The sequence below is a fragment of the Pongo abelii genome, chromosome 14 (genome assembly GCF_028885655.2).
Source record: "Pongo abelii isolate AG06213 chromosome 14, NHGRI_mPonAbe1-v2.0_pri, whole genome shotgun sequence".
Taxonomy (NCBI): Eukaryota; Metazoa; Chordata; class Mammalia; order Primates; family Hominidae; genus Pongo; species Pongo abelii.
Genome location: NC_071999.2, coordinates 120,123,539 through 120,143,297, shown reverse-complemented (window position 1 = coordinate 120,143,297; position 19,759 = coordinate 120,123,539). Strand labels below are relative to the sequence as shown.

At 47.2% G+C, this 19,759-nt stretch overlaps 1 long non-coding RNA gene across 1 annotated transcript in view; it reads right to left on the bottom strand.

Moving 5' to 3' along the window:
* Positions 1-611: 611 nt before the first annotated feature.
* The window catches only part of LOC100460925 (uncharacterized), a 58,285-nt gene continuing 39,137 nt past the window's right edge, over positions 612-19,759 (bottom strand). Inside the window, exons 4-7 of the long non-coding RNA XR_008512850.2 lie at positions 3,861-4,080; positions 2,409-2,606; positions 2,150-2,279; positions 612-632 (exon numbers count right to left, since the gene is read on the bottom strand). This is a non-coding gene — a long non-coding RNA (uncharacterized LOC100460925). The remainder of the gene's footprint in view (positions 633-2,149; positions 2,280-2,408; positions 2,607-3,860; positions 4,081-19,759) is intronic.

Sequence of the window (19,759 nt, the reverse complement as noted above, 5' to 3'; positions counted from 1 at the left end):
CAGACATCCTCATTGCTGACTCTAGGTTTTAGATAAAGTTTTGCTCCTTTAACCAGCCGCAAACTTAAGACTCTCTGAATCCACCTGTAACCAATAAGGCCTGCTTCCAGATATCCCACGTGTTCGAGCTGAGCCAGTATATATCTCGTCTTCCTGTAACGCTTGTCCCCTAAAGTGCATGAATCCAGACTGTAATCCAGCCACCTCAGGAACACTCAGTCTAGGCTTCTTGGGTTTGTATTTTCTCTGAGCTGTGGTCACCGTATTAGGGGTCCCAATAAATCTCTTTAAAATATTTTACAGAGTTTGGTTTTTCATTAACAGAATAATTGATTAAATTCTTGGCCATCGGTAATCAGTTCCCTCTTCAGCTCCTGTCCTGTCTCCCCTCTCGCTTCCTGGAGGTTGGGGTGGATCTGAAAGTCCTCACCTATAAGTCCTGCCTTGGTCTTTCTGGGGAGCAGTCCCTTCCTGAAGCTGCCCGCGGGTCACCAGCTCCGTCCTCTCGTCAGCACACGAAAGACACGCTCATCACTCAAGAGGTTCCAGGGCTCTTAGAAGCTCTGGTGTCAGGAATCTGGGATGAAGACCAAATCTATATTTTGTTATTATCACAATACCATGGCAACGGTCTGCAAACCAGGAAGAGAGCCTCACCAGACGCCAGCCATGCTGGCACCCTGATGCTGGCCTTTCCGCCTCCAGGACTGAGTGAGAAAAATGTGTGTGGGGTGAGCCCTGGTCTGTGGTGTGCTGTTACGGGCGGGACCCCTGTAAGCCCCAAGTCAGCGCTTGCTGCGTCCCTGCTCTCAGAGGCATGTGGCAGTTGCCTATCCCTGTGGAGGGTTGAGTGAGATTGCCCTTGCACTGACAGCAACTGAAGGACGATTGAAGGCCCTAGATCTCTGGGTGCAGGGCATCTGGTGAAACGACCTGCCACACATGATTGATTTTCAGCCAAAGATCACTTGTAGCTTACCAAATATGCCAGACCAAAAACTAAAACCAAAAGTTGAGAGAGAATCTTCATTTTACAAATGGAGAAATCAGAGCATCCTAATGGTGAGCAACTTGTTTAAAAAAGAAAATCCTGTATGGCTGTGGGTCTGCGGCTGCTGTCAAAGGGCTGCTTTCAGTAACTTGCCAATAACGGTAGAGCTGTTGTGCTTGCTTCCTAGCCAGAGAGCGTGTCAAATAAAATAACCCTAATTTTGGAATTAGGTAGGTTGAGTTCAATTCCTAGCTCCTGAAAAATGATTTTGAACTTAGAAATTGGTTCCAGCAACATTATGAGTCAAGTATGAAGGTAGAATAAAGATGTTTTCTGGCATTCAACCTTCCAAAACATTTACCTGTTTAAACTTATTTTAGAAAGTTACTTGAGGATGTGCTCCAGCAAAATGAAGGAGAAAATAAGGAGGAAGACCTGGGATCCAACAAATAGTGTATTCAACTGAGAAAAGTTGTGGAGGGAAGTCCCAGAAGGAGAGCTGCACACTGGATCTGAGAGAGGAGCACAATGGAGGCTGCACATGGACCTCCTGGCGTAATGGAGCACTGGGGGTGAAGGCAGATAGAAGATAGTTGGGAGACTATGAACATACATGAGAATGTGTTGTGAGAAAAAAAAAGTCAAAACTATCAGGGTGGGCAAAGGGCAGAGGGAAGCTGTTGATGGAATGAAAAATAACCATCATGCTTTGTTTGGCTCAGTCATAAGCAATATTTACTTAGTCATGAAAATGTAAATACTAACTATGGATTTAACTAAAAATAGAGATATAGTGTGGATGTGGAAGTATGGAAGATGGAGCTAAAATGCCTGTCCAGCAGGAAATAAACAGATAATGTCTAAAATGGATAACTCAAGCAACAAAAATAGAGGCATATGATTTTGTGACAAAACAGTCATGACCAGAAGGAACAGCTTTAACAGGGACAAATAGTTGCTTTTGCAAAAAGAGAATTAGGACATGGCTGGATGGGAGGCAAGTGACTGTCAGCTCCAGGGTCCACATCTGGTCCTGCTTTATTCCACAGTTCAAGTGTATTGTGTAAAGATCGATATTTTAATTAAAGTGTAATAAGGTGAGATGATTAAATAGTAAAAATAAATAAATAAATGAAACAAAGCTGCCCATTTCTGTACCTTGTTGCTGAGCTTCCCACAGCCCCCAGGCCCCACCCCGAGGGCTTCCTGCAGGACAGTGCACATTGCAGCTGCTGCAGCAGGAACTGGATGCACTGGTCGCTCACAAACCACAAAGCAGAACTGGAAGCTAGTGGAGTGGGGGAAATATTTGCAGTAAATATGACACAAAGATTAATAGCTACTTACAGATTTCACATCTATTAAGGTTCATCTGTAAAATCGCTGTAGTCAGGATTTGGAACACAGAGAAACTCACACTCGAAGCAGCACTGAATACACGGGAAAGACACGGTCGCATGTGCAGGGCACACAGGAGCAATGCAGTGGGTATAGGTCACCACGCATGGCCCAGGAGATGCAAGGAAGCCAAGCAGCACTCTGTCCACTCAGATGCCCACCTCTGCACTCGGCAGCCACGGTGAAGAGGGCAGCCTCGGAAGCGATCTGACAAAACCTAGGGGTGAATACAGGAGTTCACACCTTTGACCCACTCTCCCACCAGAAAGTAATGACAGGAGGAATGACGAGGCTCTGGGTGGCAAATGCATAACAGGAGACAATCCAAATATCTAGCAACGAGGCATTAAGTAGATCAAGGCACATCTATTTGTGGCTTATGAGTTACTGGGTGGACGTGGGGTGGACACAGGGAGCCCACTGGGCCACAGCCCCCATCTTCCATTCCCACCACACCCCACAGCTCCCTCCTCACTGGGGTGGACCTTGTACAGTTCTACCATCCAGCAGCTACGTAAGTATCTGCCAGATTAAATTCCACATCCACTGAAGGATGAAGAGAGCAGACAAGACTTTAAGCAGATTTCCCCCTCTAGCCTCTCTGTGAGCTCCATCTGCAGGCGCCGCCTGTAGGGCCTGACATATTCAGGGCCCAGCACACATGGGGTCCAGCACACTCAGGGCCTGGCACACATAGGGTACAGCACACTCAGGGCCTGGCACACATAGGGTCTGGCACACACAGGCCTAGCACACTCAGGGCATGGCACACTCAGGGCCTGGCACATACAGGGCACAGCACACTCAGGGCCTGGCACACACACGGTCTGGCACACACAGGCCCAGCACACTCAGGGCCTGGCACACACAGCGTCTGGCACACACAGGGTCCAGCACACACGGTGCCTGCCACACACAGGCCCGGCACACACAGGGTCCAGCACACACGGTGCCTGCCACACACAGGCCCGGCACACACAGGGTCCAGCACACACGGTGCCTGCCACACACAGGTCCGGCACACACAGGGTCCAGCACACACAGGGTCCAGCATACTCAGGGTCCGGCACACTCAGGGCACAGCACACTCAGGGCATGACACACACAGGGCACAGCACACTCAGGGTCTGACACACTCAGTGCCTGGCACACTGGGGGCACAACACACATAGGGCATGGCACACTTGGGGCCTGGCACACACAGGGCATAGCACACTTGGGGCCTGGCACACAGGCCTGGCACACTCAATATCTGGCACACTCAGGGGCTCTGGGGCTCCAGGGCTCCAGGATATTAATGCTGGTGCCTGGAGTTCTCAGGGGTGTCTAGGGGCACAGAAGAGGGGCTGGCTGGGCCTCCTGGACAGGGTGAGGGTGGGGCATCACATTCTATTTCGAAAATAAGGAGTGTTTTTAAAAAGCAGTAAAATCCATAAAAGGAAACTCCTCAGAGCCACATCTTGAGGTTTACCTGGACATGACCCCGTTTGCCTCTTTGGAGCTTTCAGATGCTGGGCCCAAGCCCTCCGTGCGGGCCCCAGAGCAGCAGCTGGGAATTCGGAGGGTGTGGAGGGTATCCTGAGGCAGGGGGATCTGGGCGGGCAGCACAGGGCCTGCGGGAGTGTCGAGCTTCACAGTGGACAAATCCTGCCAGCCTGGCATGTGGCCTCCAGCCTGGGGCCCGACACCTGCTGGAGGATGGAGGGCGGAAGAGGAAGGCCCGCAGTGACATGCGGAATTTTAGACAGGTTTTCCTGGTTTGAGGAAGCAGTCACGTCTGCTCCTGGCATGGGATCGCTTTGACGGAGAAGCTTGGATGCCGGTGCTTGCAGGCCAGGCTTCCGCCAAGGGCCCTTCAACCCACACTTCGGGCTGTGGCCCCAGGGGCTGTAGGGGGTCAGCCGCCAGGGCCTCTGGTTGACTCAGAGGCTGGTGGCGGCTCCTAGCAGAAGCTCCGACACCTCCACCTTATAAACAAATGGGTCGCAGGGCTGCGGGGCAGCTGTGGGCTGGGCTGGGCTCACACTTGGTCCTACAAGTGAAGCCACTTTGGGGGCCAGCTTCTGGGCCCAAGTCCAGCCACAAAGAGGAGATGAAACTGATGCATTTCTAAATGCTTCAGCTTGGCAGCGATACAAATATCTGGGAAATCTTTGACGTTTACTGAGCACCTACTATGGGCGGAGAACTCAACAAGCACTGTCCAGGCATTCTCCTCAACGATCCTGACCGGCTGCTTCGGGCCCTTGCCCTTGGGACCTTAGGCAGCCGCCCTGCTCCCCCAGAGCACGGAAGAGTTGAGATCAGAACCTGCTCCCCGCCCAAGCCTCGCTCTGCACCCCCATCACAGGGCTGGACATGGGGAACACCTGGAGGCAGCCAGATTTGGGAGGCCAGAGCTGGAGGGGTACCCTGGGCTCTTACCAGCCATGAGAGTCCAGCTCAGAAAAAAGTGGGGAGCCTGGCCAGGTGGCTCTGGGGCCACCATCTTGGGTGACAGCTGCTCAGGGCTCTGGGTTTCCTGCTAGGAGGGAAGGGAGATCAGCCACACACCCATATGCTGGGGCTCTCAAGGTGTCTGCGCTTTCACAGAGACCTCACGTTTTGAGACGGGTCAAAGTGTGAAATCAGTGACCACCAGCTGGGAGCTTTGGGCATCCTGATGGGCCCACTCTGGGGAAGGGAGGGGTCCACCAGTCTCTGCTGGCCTGGTGTCGGGGTGAGGCACTGCCCCGGGTGTCCCCGTTGCCCCACGGAATGTCTAGGCCCAAGCAGGCAGCTGCACCCGAAGTCTCATTAGTGTCCACAACTGCCAAGAGTGACACGTGTGTCCGCTGTGCCCAGGGTGGAATTCCACAGAGCCGCTCCCCAGCAGGCAGCTCTTCAGTGCCACTGGCTCTTATCAGCTCCTGTTACTGCAGCGACTGCACCCGCCTCCTCTCTACGATGCGTAAGAACTGCCTTTCCTGTCACCCCGAGGGCAGGGTTGTGGGGCAGAAGTGGTGGCTCTGGGGCTGGGCAGGCAGGCTTGAGCCTGGCTTGGGATCAGTCAGCTTGAGCCGGGCTGTGCCACAGGAACAAACGGCCTCCTGCGTCTTGGGCTTCCAGCAACAGCGTGTGCTTCTCACTCACACTACAGGCACGTGACAGTCAGCTGGAGCTCTGCTGCATGGCCTCTCAGTCCTGGGACCCAGGCTGAAGGATGCCTCTCATGGGAGGCTCTGTGGGCTGGAGGATGGCGACATGGTGGAACCACGTGATGGCCCGAGGCATCTGCTCAGCCAGGACATTGGCGAAAGCGTCACCCAAACCTGACATCAAGGGGCCCCAGGGAGAGCAGGAAACACTCCGAGCATGAATCTAGCCAATCTACCCGCTGTGTGTCCTTGAGCAAGTGAGGACCTTCTCCAGACCTCGGTGCCCTCAGCCGAGATGGGCATGGCCATGGCAGGACGACTGGGGTCCGGTCTGTGTGCAGCATTGCCAAGGCCTGGCCCCCGCCTGCTGTCTCTGCGGGGCCCTCTCATTCTGCGGAGGTCTCGGTGATGATTGATAAGCTGGACAGCACATTCGGAGCCCTGATGTGCCCTGCAGATGCAAGGGCTGTCTGTGGTCATCGTGGTTTCTGGAACCCTCTATTTTCCATTTGAATCCCACACAGCCAGCTATGGCTATGGACAAAGAGTGCAAGCTCTGAATCTTCTCCCAGCCTTGGGACCCTCAGGGTCACTCAACTCCCAGTGCCTTACAAGGTGGGCTCCTCTGAGAGTGTGGACGGCCGCTTCACATGGCTGAGATGCTTCCCCTGTGAGACTGCCTGACCTCCCGATGGGCCTCCCGGGGCATGTCCCGCATGCCTCACAGTGGGAAGAAGCATGGAATAATACTGACCTCTTGATCCACGATATATCTGGGGGCACCAAAATTCAGGAGTTTTCTCTCCTCCCCCATGTCAGAGGCAGTAACCTGTCCTGCTCCCCTCTAAGAAGCAGCAGGATGATCCTGAGCTGCTACTGTGAATGTTCACAAGCTGCTTGAAATGACTTCCTACCACTGGATCTGTTGGGGGAGAGCAAGGGGGAGCGAGCCTGAAGCCTCCAGTGTGCAACTCACCCCACCGTGTAACACCTGACTGTGCAACTCACCCCACTGTGTAAGTCACCCCATTGTGTAACTCACCCCACTGTGTAACTCACCCCACTGTAAAAATCACCTCACTGTGTCACTCCATCATTGTGTAACTCACCCCACTGTGCAACTCACCCCACTGTGTAACTCACCCCACTGTGTAACTCACACACTGTGTAACTCACCCCATCATTGTGTAACTCACCCCATCATTGTGTAACTCACCCCATCATTGTGTAACTCACCCCATCATTGTGCAGCTCACCCCACTGTGTAACTCACCCCACTGTAAAAATCACCCCACTGTGTCACTCCATCATTGTGTAACTCACCCCACTGTGCAACTCACCCCACTGTGTAACTCATCCCATCATTGTGTAACTCACCCCATCATTGTGTAACTCACCCCATCATTGTGTAACTCACCCCATCATTGTGCAGCTCACCCCACTGTGTAACTCACCCCACTGTAAAAATCACCCCACTGTGTCACTCCATCATTGTGTAACTCACCCCACTGTGCAACTCACCCCACTGTGTAACTCATCCCATCATTGTGTAACTCACCCCATCATTGTGTAACTCACCCCATCATTGTGCAGCTCACCCCACTGTGTAGCTCACCCCATTGTGTAACACCCCACTGTGCAAATCACCCCACTGTGTAACTCACCCCACTGCATAATTCACCCCACTGTGTAACTCACCCATCATTGTGTAACTCACCCCATCGTTATGTAACTCACCCCATTGTGTAATTCACCCCATCATTGTGTAACTCACCCCACTGTGTAACTCACTCCATCATTGTGTAACTTGCCACTGTGTAACTAACCCCACTGTGTAACTCACCTCACTGTATAACTCACCCCATCATGGTGTAACTCACCCCATTTTGTAACTCACCCCATTATGTAAGTCACCTCATCATTGTGTAACTCACCCCATCATTGTGTAACTCACCCCATTATGTAAGTCACCCCATCATTGTGTAACTCACCCCATCATTGTGTAACTCACCTCACTGTGTAACTCACCCCACTGTGTAACTCACCCCATCATTGTGTAATTCGCCACTGTAACTCACCCCATTGTGTAACTCACCTCACTGTGTAACTCACCCCATCATTGTGTAACTCACCCCATTTTGTAACTCACCCCATTATGTAAGTCACCCCATCATTGTGTAACTCACCCCATCATTGTGTAACTCGCCACTGTGTAACTCACCCCATTGTGTAACTCACCCCATCATTGTGTAACTCACCCCACTGTCTAACTCACCCCACTGTGTAACTCAGAGCTTGGTCGTCCCATCTAGTGTCACTGTCCTAAATGCACTGTCGGGTCACCGAACCTGTGATTAGCCTGGGCTTTACCTACCCAGAAATCCTTCTGAGTGCCATGAGCACCTTTGTAGGCTCAGCTGTGAAGTTTCCAGATTCCATGTGCACTTGCCCCATGAGGGGCCAGGATGCTGCTGGAGTTGTGTTTACCTCAGGTGTGTCATCACTGTAGCTGTTCCAGTCTGTGACATAGCCTTGCAATGTTGGCGTGGATGTGGAAGCGTGCAGGGAACAGTTGGCACTGGCATCAAGGCTCCTGGATATGGCCATCCACTCTCGATGGCCCCAGGTCCTTTCAGCCCCTCCGTGTTTATTTCCTAGGGAAACTCTGGTTTGGAACCATAACTCCAAAGAGGAAAGTCACAGAAGCTCAATGGGATGATCTAACTTGCTTGCCAACAACACACTGCTCTACTAAAATTCTCTTGTAATTTCTACACCCAAGACATGGGCCGAAAATTCAGAAGCCACTGGGACAGCCTGGGAAGAACAAACCTGGCCAGGGACTTTGTCAGTCATCCCAAGTCACAAGCGCTCAGGCGTCCTGGACCAGGGGAGGGTGTCTTGGCCCAGAGCTCACCCTCCTCACTGAGGCACAGCTGGGGCATGCTTGGTGCATCGGAGCTAAGATGCTCTGCATTGTGCTTTTAAGGAGCAGGGATCCTACCAGGGAGGACTCTTAAACAGAACCACAATAAGCAGTGATCTACGGTCAGCCCCTCTACACACAGCAGATGCCGTGGGGCCTGCTGAGCTCAGGAGCAGTGCACCTGCACTCTTGCCTCCCGGTTTGACACAGCTCCAGCCTCTGTGCTCCGTGCTGCACTCCTATCCCACCAGCAACAGCAGCTGACGGCAGGGGAGACGTTTTTTCCACGATAAGGATTTGTTTGAACCAGCCATGAGTTCTTCCAGTAAACGCAATTAGCACATAAAACTGTGCACCGCGTGGTGAAAGGAATTAGGAAGATATGCTGTGTTTACTTTGTGGTTCCAAGAGCTGATATCTTTAAACCTTTGATTTGCCAAGAGCCCAAATCATGGGCAGGAAAGGAGGGTAAACCCGGCCCCATCACTTGCAAGCATCCGATGGATAAACAGCCGCCTGGCATCTCCTCACAGCGCAACTCAGCTGCTGCTCCCGAGCTGTGCTTCCAAGTGCGGGGCTGTTTGTCCTCTGCCCCCAAGTGGAGGCTCCTGCAGAGCACAGCTAGGCCAGGAGCTGGGTGGCTCCATTGATGCTGTCATTGCTGTGCCTCAGTTTCCATCCACAGAAGAGGGGACTGCACAGGGCTCTTGAGCAGAACAAGGTAGTTGTCATGAGACTCTGGGGGCTGCGCCAAATGATGCCAGTCACAGAAGAGGAAGCAGCCTGTGTTACCAGGACTGCATGACCTCCACACCGCTTTCCAGAAGGTTCGTGAATAGCCCACCCCTCATTTACATGTAATTAGGTGGAGGTATAAACAGCCAGCCAGCAATCTGAGGGGACCCCTTTGCCTGTGGACAGCCCTGCTCTGTCCGTGCAGCAGCCTTTGGCTGTGCCCTGTCACCCTAATCAATGCTTCTTCCACTGTCTGATTCTGTGTGAATCTCTCCTGATCAACGCCTCCTCCACTGTCGGCTCACGTGTGAATCTCTCCTGTCAATGCCTCCTCCACTGTCGGCTCACGTGTGAATCTCTCCTGTCAACGTCTCCTCCACTGTCGGCTCACGTGTGAATCTCTCCTGTCAACGCCTCCTCCACTGTCAGCTCACGTGTGAATCTCTCCTGTCAACGCCTCCTCCACTGTCAGCTCACGTGTGAGTCTCTCCTGTCAACGCCTCCTGCACTGTCGGCTCACGTGTGAATCTCTCCTGTCAACGCCTCCTCCACTGTCGGCTCACGTGTGAGTCTCTCCTGTCAACGCCTCCTCCACTGTCGGCTCACGTGTGAATCTCTCCTGACCAACGCCTCCTCCACTGTCGGCTCACGTGTGAATCTCTCCTGTCAACGCCTCCTCCACTGTCGGCTCACGTGTGAATCTCTCCTGATCAACGCCTCCTCCACTGTCGTTTCACGTGTGAATCTCTCCTGTCAACGCCTCCTCCACTGTCGGCTCACGTGTGAATCTCTCCTGTCAATGCCTCCTCCACTGTCGGCTCACGTGTGAATCTCTCCTGATCAACGCCTCCTCCACTGTCGGCTCACGTGTGAATCTCTCCTGTCAATGCCTCCTCCACTGTCGGCTCACGTGTGAATCTCTCCTGATCAACGCCTCCTCCACTGTCAGCTCACGTGTGAATCTCTCCTGATCAACGCCTCCTCCACTGTCGGCTCACGTGTGAATCTCTCCTGTCAACACCTCCTCCACTGTCGGCTCACGTGTGAATCTCTCCTGTCAATGCCTCCTCCACTGTCGGCTCACATGTGAATCTCTCCTGTCAACGCCTCCTCCACTGTCGGCTCACGTGTGAATCTCTCCTGTCAACGCCTCCTCCACTGTCGGCTCACGTGTGAATCTCTCCTGTCAATGCCTCCTCCACTGTCAGCTCACGTGTGAATCTCTCCTGATCAACGCCTCCTCCACTGTCGGCTCACGTGTGAATCTCTCCTGTCAATGCCTCCTCCACTGTCAGCTCATGTGTGAATCTCTCCTGATCAACGCCTCCTCCACTGTCAGCTCATGTGTGAATCTCTCCTGATCAACGCCTCCTCCACTGTCAGCTCACGTGTGAATCTCTCCTGATCAACGCCTCCTCCACTGTCAGCTCACGTGTGAATCTCTCCTGATCAACGCCTCCTCCACTGTCAGCTCACGTGTGAATCTCTCCTGATCAACGCCTCCTCCACTGTCGGCTCACGTGTGAATCTCTCCTGATCAATGCCTCCTCCACTGTCGGCTCACGTGTGAATCTTTCCTGTCAACGCCTCCTCCACTGTCGGCTCACGTGTGAATCTCTCCTGATCAACGCCTCCTCCATTGTCGTTTCACGTGTGAATCTCTCCTGTCAACGCCTCCTCCACTGTCGGCTCACGTGTGAATCTCTCCTGTCAATGCCTCCTCCACTGTCAGCTCATGTGTGAATCTCTCCTGATCAACGCCTCCTCCACTGTCGGCTCACGTGTGAATCTCTCCTGTCAACACCTCCTCCACTGTCAGCTCATGTGTGAATCTCTCCTGATCAACGCCTCCTCCACTGTCAGCTCACGTGTGAATCTCTCCTGATCAACGCCTCCTCCACTGTCAGCTCACGTGTGAATCTCTCCTGATCAACGCCTCCTCCACTGTCGGCTCACGTGTGAATCTCTCCTGTCAACACCTCCTCCACTGTCAGCTCACGTGTGAGTCTCTCCTGTCAACGCCTCCTCCACTGTCGGCTCACGTGTGAATCTCTCCTGATCAACGCCTCCTCCACTGTCAGCTCACGTGTGAATCTCTCCTGTCAATGCCTCCTCCACTGTCGGCTCACGTGTGAATCTCTCCTGATCAACGCCTCCTCCACTGTCGTTTCACGTGTGAATCTCTCCTGTCAACGCCTCCTCCACTGTCGGCTCACGTGTGAATCTCTCCTGTCAATGCCTCCTCCACTGTCAGCTCACGTGTGAATCTCTCCTGATCAACGCCTCCTCCACTGTCGGCTCACGTGTGAATCTCTCCTGTCAACACCTCCTCCACTGTCAGCTCACGTGTGAATCTCTCCTGATCAACGCCTCCTCCACTGTCGGCTCACGTGTGAATCTCTCCTGTCAACACCTCCTCCACTGTCGGCTCACGTGTGAATCTCTCCTGTCAATGCCTCCTCTACTGTCAGCTCACGTGTGAATCTCTCCTGATCAACGCCTCCTCCACTGTCGGCTCACGTGTGAATCTCTCCTGTCAATGCCTCCTCCACTGTCAGCTCATGTGTGAATCTCTCCTGTCAACGTCTCCTCCACTGTCGGCTCACGTGTGAATCTCTCCTGTCAACGCCTCCTCCACTGTCGGCTCACGTGTGAATCTCTCCTGTCAATGCCTCCTCCACTGTCGGCTCACGTGTGAATCTCTCCTGTCAACGCCTCCTCCTCTGTCGGCTCACGTGTGAATCTCTCCTGTCAATGCCTCCTCCACTGTCGGCTCACGTGTGAGTCTCTCCTGTCAATGCCTCCTCCACTGTCGGCTCACGTGTGAATCTCTCCTGTCAACGCCTCCTCCACTGTCGGCTCACGTGTGAATCTCTCCTGTCAACGCCTCCTCCACTGTCGGCTCACGTGTGAATCTCTCCTGTCAACACCTCCTCCACTGTCGGCTCACATGTGAATTTCTCCTGATCAACGCCTCCTCCACTGTCGGCTCACGTGTGAATCTCTCCTGTCAATGCCTCCTCCACTGTCAGCTCACGTGTGAATCTCTCCTGTCAATGCCTCCTCCACTGTCGGCTCACGTGTGAGTCATCTCCTGATCAACGCCTCCTCCACTGTTGGCTCATGTGTGAATTATCTCCTGATCAACGCTTCTTCCACTGTCGGCATGTGTATGAATCTCTCCTGAGTGAATCTCTCCTGAGTGAAGCCAAGAGCCCTCTTGGATGGAGGAGGTCTGCCTGCCTTCGTTTTGCTCTGCAGACCACTTGCCTTGGTTTAGAAGCTTCCTCTCTTGAGGAAGGTGATTGCCTGCTAAAGCAAAAATTGTCCACACTTTCTGGAGAAATAGAATCCAGAGCAACTACATGTAAAATTTATATTTGGGATAAAATCCAAAATTATTTGACATATGAAGACCAAGAAAAATATTACCAATCTTCAAAAGAAATGACAGCTTTTAGTTTCCAATATTGAGATGAAAAGACTGTTGGAGTTACCAGACAAGTACTTTAAAACAACTATTGTAGTGCTCAGTGAAGTAAAGGTATGCTTATGATGAATGAAAATATAAAAAATCTAGGCAGGAAAATATAAAATATTAAACAGAACCAAACGGAATTTTAAAACTAAAAAATACAATATTTGAAATAAAAAGTTCAGGTTTAATAGAGGAAAATAGTAGTAAACTTAAAGAGATTGATAAACACCATATAAATTAAAGAGAGAAAAATGATTTAAAAAGCAGACAGAGATCTACAATAGTTGTCATCTCTTCAAAATGTCTATAAAGTGTTTTTGTAAGCCTCAGTAATCATAATGCAAAATCCTATAATAGATACACTAAAAATAAAAAGCAATGAATTAAAACATACTACCAGAGAAAATCACTTAACCACAAAGGATGACAGTAACAAAGAAAGAGAGGAGGAGAGGAGTTACGAGACAACCAGAAAACAAGCAACACAATGGCAGTAGTAAGTCCTTACTGATAAATAACCTCAATGGGCCGGCTCTACAGCAAAATTGAAGAAACGGTGGAAAGAATCAGCGAAACAGAAGTACAATAAAAATTACCCAATCTGAACAACAGAGAGAAAATAGACTGGAAAAAACATGAACAGAACCTTAGAGACTTCTGGGGCTACAACAAAAGATCTGAATTCGTGTCATCAAAATCTCAGAAGGAGAGGAGAAAGAGGATGGAGCTGGAAACATAACAAAAATAAAATGACTGAAAACTTAAGAAATTTGGCAAAAGACATAAACCTACAAATGTGAGAGGCTGAAAAAACTCCAAACAGGATACATTCAAAAAAATTCATACCAAGACACATCATAGTCAAACTTCTGCAAAGTAAAGACACAGAGAGAAATGACATTTTACCCACAGGGAAAAGCAATTCAAATGGCAACAGATTTCTCATCAGAAACCGTGGAGGCTAGAAGGAAGTAGCACACAAAACTGCCAACACAAAAGTCTGTATTCAGCAAAAATAATCTTCAGGATTGAAAGGGAAAATTGAGACATTCTTAACTGAAAGAAAACTAAGAACATTTGTCACTGGCAGATCCATCCAAAAAGAATGGCTAAAGGGGCTTCCCTACACAGAAAGAAAATGATCAAAGAGGAAAACTTAGAATATCAGGAAGGAAGAACAAGGTAGCAAAACTATAGATATATATAGTATGCCTTTTTTCTCCTCTCAAATTTTCTAAATTATATTTGATGAAGCAAAAATTAAACCACTGTAGCTCTAAATATTAATATACCTGGAGGAGATACTTATGACAATTATATCATAGATAAGAGATAAAAAAGACATAAAGGGAGGTGAAGTTTCTGTACTTTACTCAAAGTGGTAAAATGATGATACAAGTATACAATGATAAGCTATTTATATAAATGTAATATCTAGAGCAATCATTAAAAAGTAATATAAAGAGATATACTTAAAAACACTATAGACAAATCAAAATGGAGTTATAAAAATTGTTCGAGTAACTCATGGGAAGACAGGAAAGGAAAACAGAGCACTGAAAAACAGAACAAACAGAAAACAAAAAATAAAATGTCAGACTTAGGCCCTAAAATATCAATAATTACATTAAATGTAAATGGTCTAACTGCATTAATTAAAGACAAACATTTGTAGAATGGATTAAAAACTGTGACCTAACTATGTGTTAGTTACAAGAAACTCACTTCAGACATAACAATATAGATGAGTTGAAAGTTAAAGAATGGAATAAAATTTATCATGTAAACATTAAGCAAAAAAGAAGCAGAAGTGATTATAGTACATCAGATAAAATAGACGACAGAACAAAGAAAATTGCCAGAGACAGAGAGGGACATTGTGTAATGATAAAAAGGTCAATCCACCGAAAAGACATAGGAATGAACTCTAGACATGTATGTTCCTAATAGTGATATACAAAGTATGTGAGGCAAAAATTAATAGAACATAAAGGAGAAATAAACAAATCTACAATTATAGTTGGAGACTTCAACATGCTTTTCTCTATAATTGATAAAATAACTAGACAGAAAATCAGCAAGAACACAGAACCCAATAACACCATCAACAAATAGAATCTAATCAACATTTACAGAACACCCACTCAACAACACCAGAATATATGCTGTTTCCAAATGCCAATGGAATGTATACTAAGATAGACCATATCCTGGGCCATAAAACGAATCTCAACAGACTTAAAAAGAATTTTAAACAGAGAATGTGTTCTCTGACCACAATAGAATCAAGTTAGAAATCAATAACAGAAAGATAACAAGAAGATGTCCAGATGCTTGAAAACTAAGCGGTACTATTCTAAAGAATCCATGGGTGACAGAGGAAGTCAAAGAAAATCAATGCACTAAATCGAATGACAATAAAAATATAAATCAAAATTTAAGTGATATACCTAATGCAGTACTGACAGGGAAATTTATAATACTAAATACCTATATTAGCAAAGAGAAAAGTTTCAAATAAATAACCTAAGCTCCCACCTCCAGAGCCTAGAAAAAGAAAAGCAAAATAATATTTTACCCAAAATAGCAGAAGGAAAGAAATAATAAGGATAAGAGCAGAAATCCACAAAGTTGAAAAAAGAACAACAAAAGAGAAAAATCAAGGAAACAAATAACTTTTTCTTTAAAAAGATCAATAAAATAGACAAATCTGTAGCAAGACTGACAAAAAAGAGAGAAGGCATAAATTATCAGTATTAGAAATGAACGGGGGCCATACTAAAGACCCTGCAGACATCAAAGGATATTAAAGGAATACTGCAAGCAATTCTATGTAAATATGACTACTTAGATGAAATTGACCAATTCATTAAAAAAAAAGACCACAACACATCCAATATGAAATAGATCATTTGAATAGTTTTACAACTATTTAGAAAATTGAATTTGTAATTTAAAAATTGCCAAAAGTGAAATCTCCAGGCCCAGATGGTTTTATTGGAGAATTCTATCAAATGTTTAAAGAATTTATAATTCTACCCAATCTCCTTTAGAAAATAGAAGAGGAAAGAACACTTTCCAATTCATTTTACAAAATTAATATTAATACCAAAACCAGGCAAAGACAATAACAAAAAGAAAACCATAGACCAATGTCCTTTATTAATATAAAAATCCTACTTTTTTTTCTGTTTTGTTTTGTTTTTGTTTTTGTTTTTTGAGACGGAGTCTCACTCTGTTGCCAGGCTGGAGTGCAGTGGTGCATTCTCAGCTCACTGCAACCTCCACCTCCCAGGTTCAAGCGATTCTCCTACCTCAGCCTCCCAAGTAGCTGGGATTACAGGCACCTGCCACCACACCCAGCTAATTTTTGTATTTTTAGTAGAGATGGGGTTTCACCACGTCGGCCAGGCTGTTCTCGAATTCCAGACCTCAAGCGATCTGCCCAAAGTGCTGGGATTACAGGTGTGAGCCACTGCACCTGGCTGAAAAAATGAACATTGATTGATATTATACACCAAAATTAACTCAAAATGAATCATAGCCCTAAATGTAAAACCAAAAACTATAGAACTTCTAGAACAACGTCTCGAAGCAGGCAAATATTTCTTAGCTATGACACAAAAGACCATAAACCATTAAAGAAAAACTTGGTAAATTTAAAATTTTTGCTTTGGGAAAGATACCATTAAGGGAACAATAAGGCAAATCATAGAATAGAGAAAATATTTGCAATACATATATCTAAACTGGTGTCCAAGATAAATAACTCTTATGCATCAATGAGAAGATGGCAAATGACCCAACACAAGAGTGGGCAAATGATTCAGACAGACATAAAAGATATATGGATGTTGAATAAGCATATCAGGAAAATGCAAATTAAAACCACAAAGAGACTCCAGTACAAATCCACTAGAAAGGGTGAAATGAAAAAGACTGACCATAGCTGGTATTAGTGAGGATGTGGAGCAACCAGAAAAGCCAGCACGTGGCACGATTTTGGAAAACAGTTTGAAGGTTTCCACCTATCATATGATGCAGCAATTCCCCTTGTAGGTGTTGATCCAGGAGAAGTGGAAAGCCAAAAACTGGAAACCACCTAAATATTCATCAGCAGAAGGTGGATAATCAGAACGCAGCATATGTAATGCAAAAAATTCAAACAAACACACAATGACAGCATATCAGTGGCTCCAAGTGCGGGGCCAAGGGGCCCTAGCTGCAGAGGATCCGCAGAGTCTGGAGGGAGGGCTGGGTCGTTCTGTATCTTGGTTGTGGTGGGTCATTGAATTGGACACTCCAAAGGGTTTATTATACATGAATTATACTTCAATAAAGTTGATCTTAAAAACTTAAAAAGAAATTTCTAATCAAATTTTTAGCAAATCACATCTAGCCACATAGTAAAATAATAATACATAAGACCTGTCTGTGTTTATCTTAAGATTGCAAGATTGGTTCAATATTAGAAAATATAGTCATATTAATACATGTTATATAATTTAAAACACTAATTCATCACATCAGAAAGGGAAGTAGGTCAAAAAGAGGAAATCCTTTGGTTTTCATCATTATTGCTGAAAAGGCAATGATATAATTTAACAACCTTACCTGAAAAATAATTACTGATAACCAGAAATAAAAGGAAACTTCCTTAACATGTTTTTGCTTTTTAAAGTCAGTGGAAAATGCACTTGAATGTGTTCTACATGCCAGCTTTTATTCACCCTCCTGGCTGTACATCGAAAGTCATAAATCTCCCTGCTGAAGACAGGCTGCCTCTCCCTGGAGGCTTCCCATGTGTTTTTGCCCAACACATTTCCACAACCCTTTAGACTTAGAGATAACCAAGAGAGAAGAAAGGTGGGGGAGAAGGAGGAAAGTCTTCTACATTCCTGGGCCCCACCAGGCCAGCAGATCCTCCCGGTGGGAGCAGAAGTGGGGGTGGGGAGGCTCAGAGAGCAGCACCTGCAGGGGTAGGGAGCCCGACAGGACTCCGCCCTGAACCCAGCTGTCCCAGAAATCACCCGGACTTCAGCCAAGCGCAGTCCCCGTAAGGTATTTAATGGCATATCCAATCCACGCAGTACCGAAAGGCTCCCTGGCTTCTTCCTACTGGGACTTGAGAACTTCTTCAGCCACAGAAGCAACTCAGGCTCCCCAAATCTATCAAAGAAGACCACAGGGACGTCTGCACCGTGCACAAATTGAGAGGAGCCTCCTGACCCTGAACGTGAAACACCCGCACCCTCAACCCAAAAACAGGGGGCTTCTCCAGCTCAGGGGTGCAGCAGGAGATCATCTGTATCCACAGGTTGTCTAGAAGCTCTACCAGTGCAGCAAGAGCAATCAACAAATAAACAAAGTATGCAGTATTTGAAAGAAAGAAAAAGAAACTATCACCACCTGCAGACGACACATCCAAGTGTCTCTTTGTGCCAGGCCCTGTATACATTTTCCAGTCACTCTGTCTCATTCCACACACATTTTGCAGAGAATCGGGACCTGCCCAAGGCTTACGTCTTGCAGATGCTACTCCTGGAATGCAAATGCAGGTCTGGCTGATTCCAGAGTCAGAACTTCAAGCCACAAAACTTTCCCAAACACCCCAAAGGATGGACTCAAAGTTAGTAAAATTAAGAGAGGAAATTACAGTGATGGTGAGTAAAATCAATATAGAAATCCAATAGCATTCCCAGATGCTAGCAATAACCGCCTCGCAAGCAAGAGTGAGGGGGAGCCTGTTCGAAATAACAACCCAGCATCTTAAATACCCAGGACTCGTTAGGCCAAGAAATGAGTACAAAATTTATATTGAAGAAACAACAAATTTTGTAAGGAACTATAGGAAAAAATTGTGTCAGTTGAGAGATGTCAGCATGATACCAAAGGCAGAAACCAGAGATGGGAGGACTGGTAAGTCTGAGAGCATAAAAATATAAAACCCACCATGTACACATTTGCAAAGCAAACAGAAATATAAAACTCCACTAAGGGACATGAAAAAGCATGTGACTAGATGCAGAAACATGCTGAACACTTAGGAGCCCTTTTATTTGTTGAAATATTTTCAACTAAGTGAAAAGATCAGGTAAAGCAGGGAACTGACAATGATACATATACATCTCAAATGCTTCCTTTTAACTTAAAATATGTGAGTCCGAATTGATTTGATTCTTGTGAGAACATCTCTATGAGGTCTGCTCTTTGAATTTGTTTTATCCTGGTGAAAAGAAAAGAAATTTTTAAAATCTTATAATTCATCACTCATGATTTTAAGCTTTATTTCCTTAAATTAAGGCAAGAATTAAAGATGCTGTCATGGTGATCTGAGGGCAGAATCCCTTTGAATGTCATCTTCCTCCAAGTTTTACAGCTTTCTTGCATATATTTGGTTTTGTAGCATTAAAAAACACTTTGCCAGTTTGTCTCCACCAAGCCTTCCTAAGAGCTCTCCCACTCTGCAGTCCTGGCCCATTCCCAAGAGGCAGTGATGCATGCAGAGGGCACCAGCGGGCCTGGCAGCCACCCTTGGCTCTGCTGAGCCTTAGCTGTGGGAGAGGCCACCTGGGCCCCCAGCTCCAGATGTGTGTGGAGGGATGGAGGGGCGCAGGCTGGCCTGGCACATGGGCTATGTGTGGCCAGCCAGAACAGCTGGCACCACACTTGACAGGAAAACTAATATTTGATTCCCTAATTCCTCCCCTAGGAATTTTTCCTAATGGAACTGAGTGCCCACTTCATAGTAGTGGTTATCTCTGCATAAATTTTATTTCCTTCTTTGTGCTTTCCTGTATTTTTCAAATGGTCTGCAATCTACACGGATTACTTTTATAATTAGAAAAAAATTAATTGTAAAAACATTGTTTGAAGTTTAAAGAGTGCCATCTTGGTTACTACTCAAATCTTTATACTGTCCTTATGTTTTTCAGTGTTAACCCAAACTATGGCACCCATCTCCCTAGGACATATCATAGGAAGGCCTGCTTCAGTGAGAATGCACTCGAGATAGGAAATTACCCGTGTTGATAAGCAGGGCCTGCCTATGTTTTTAAATTTCAGGTTCCCTAATAAAAGGAGTAGGATAAAAT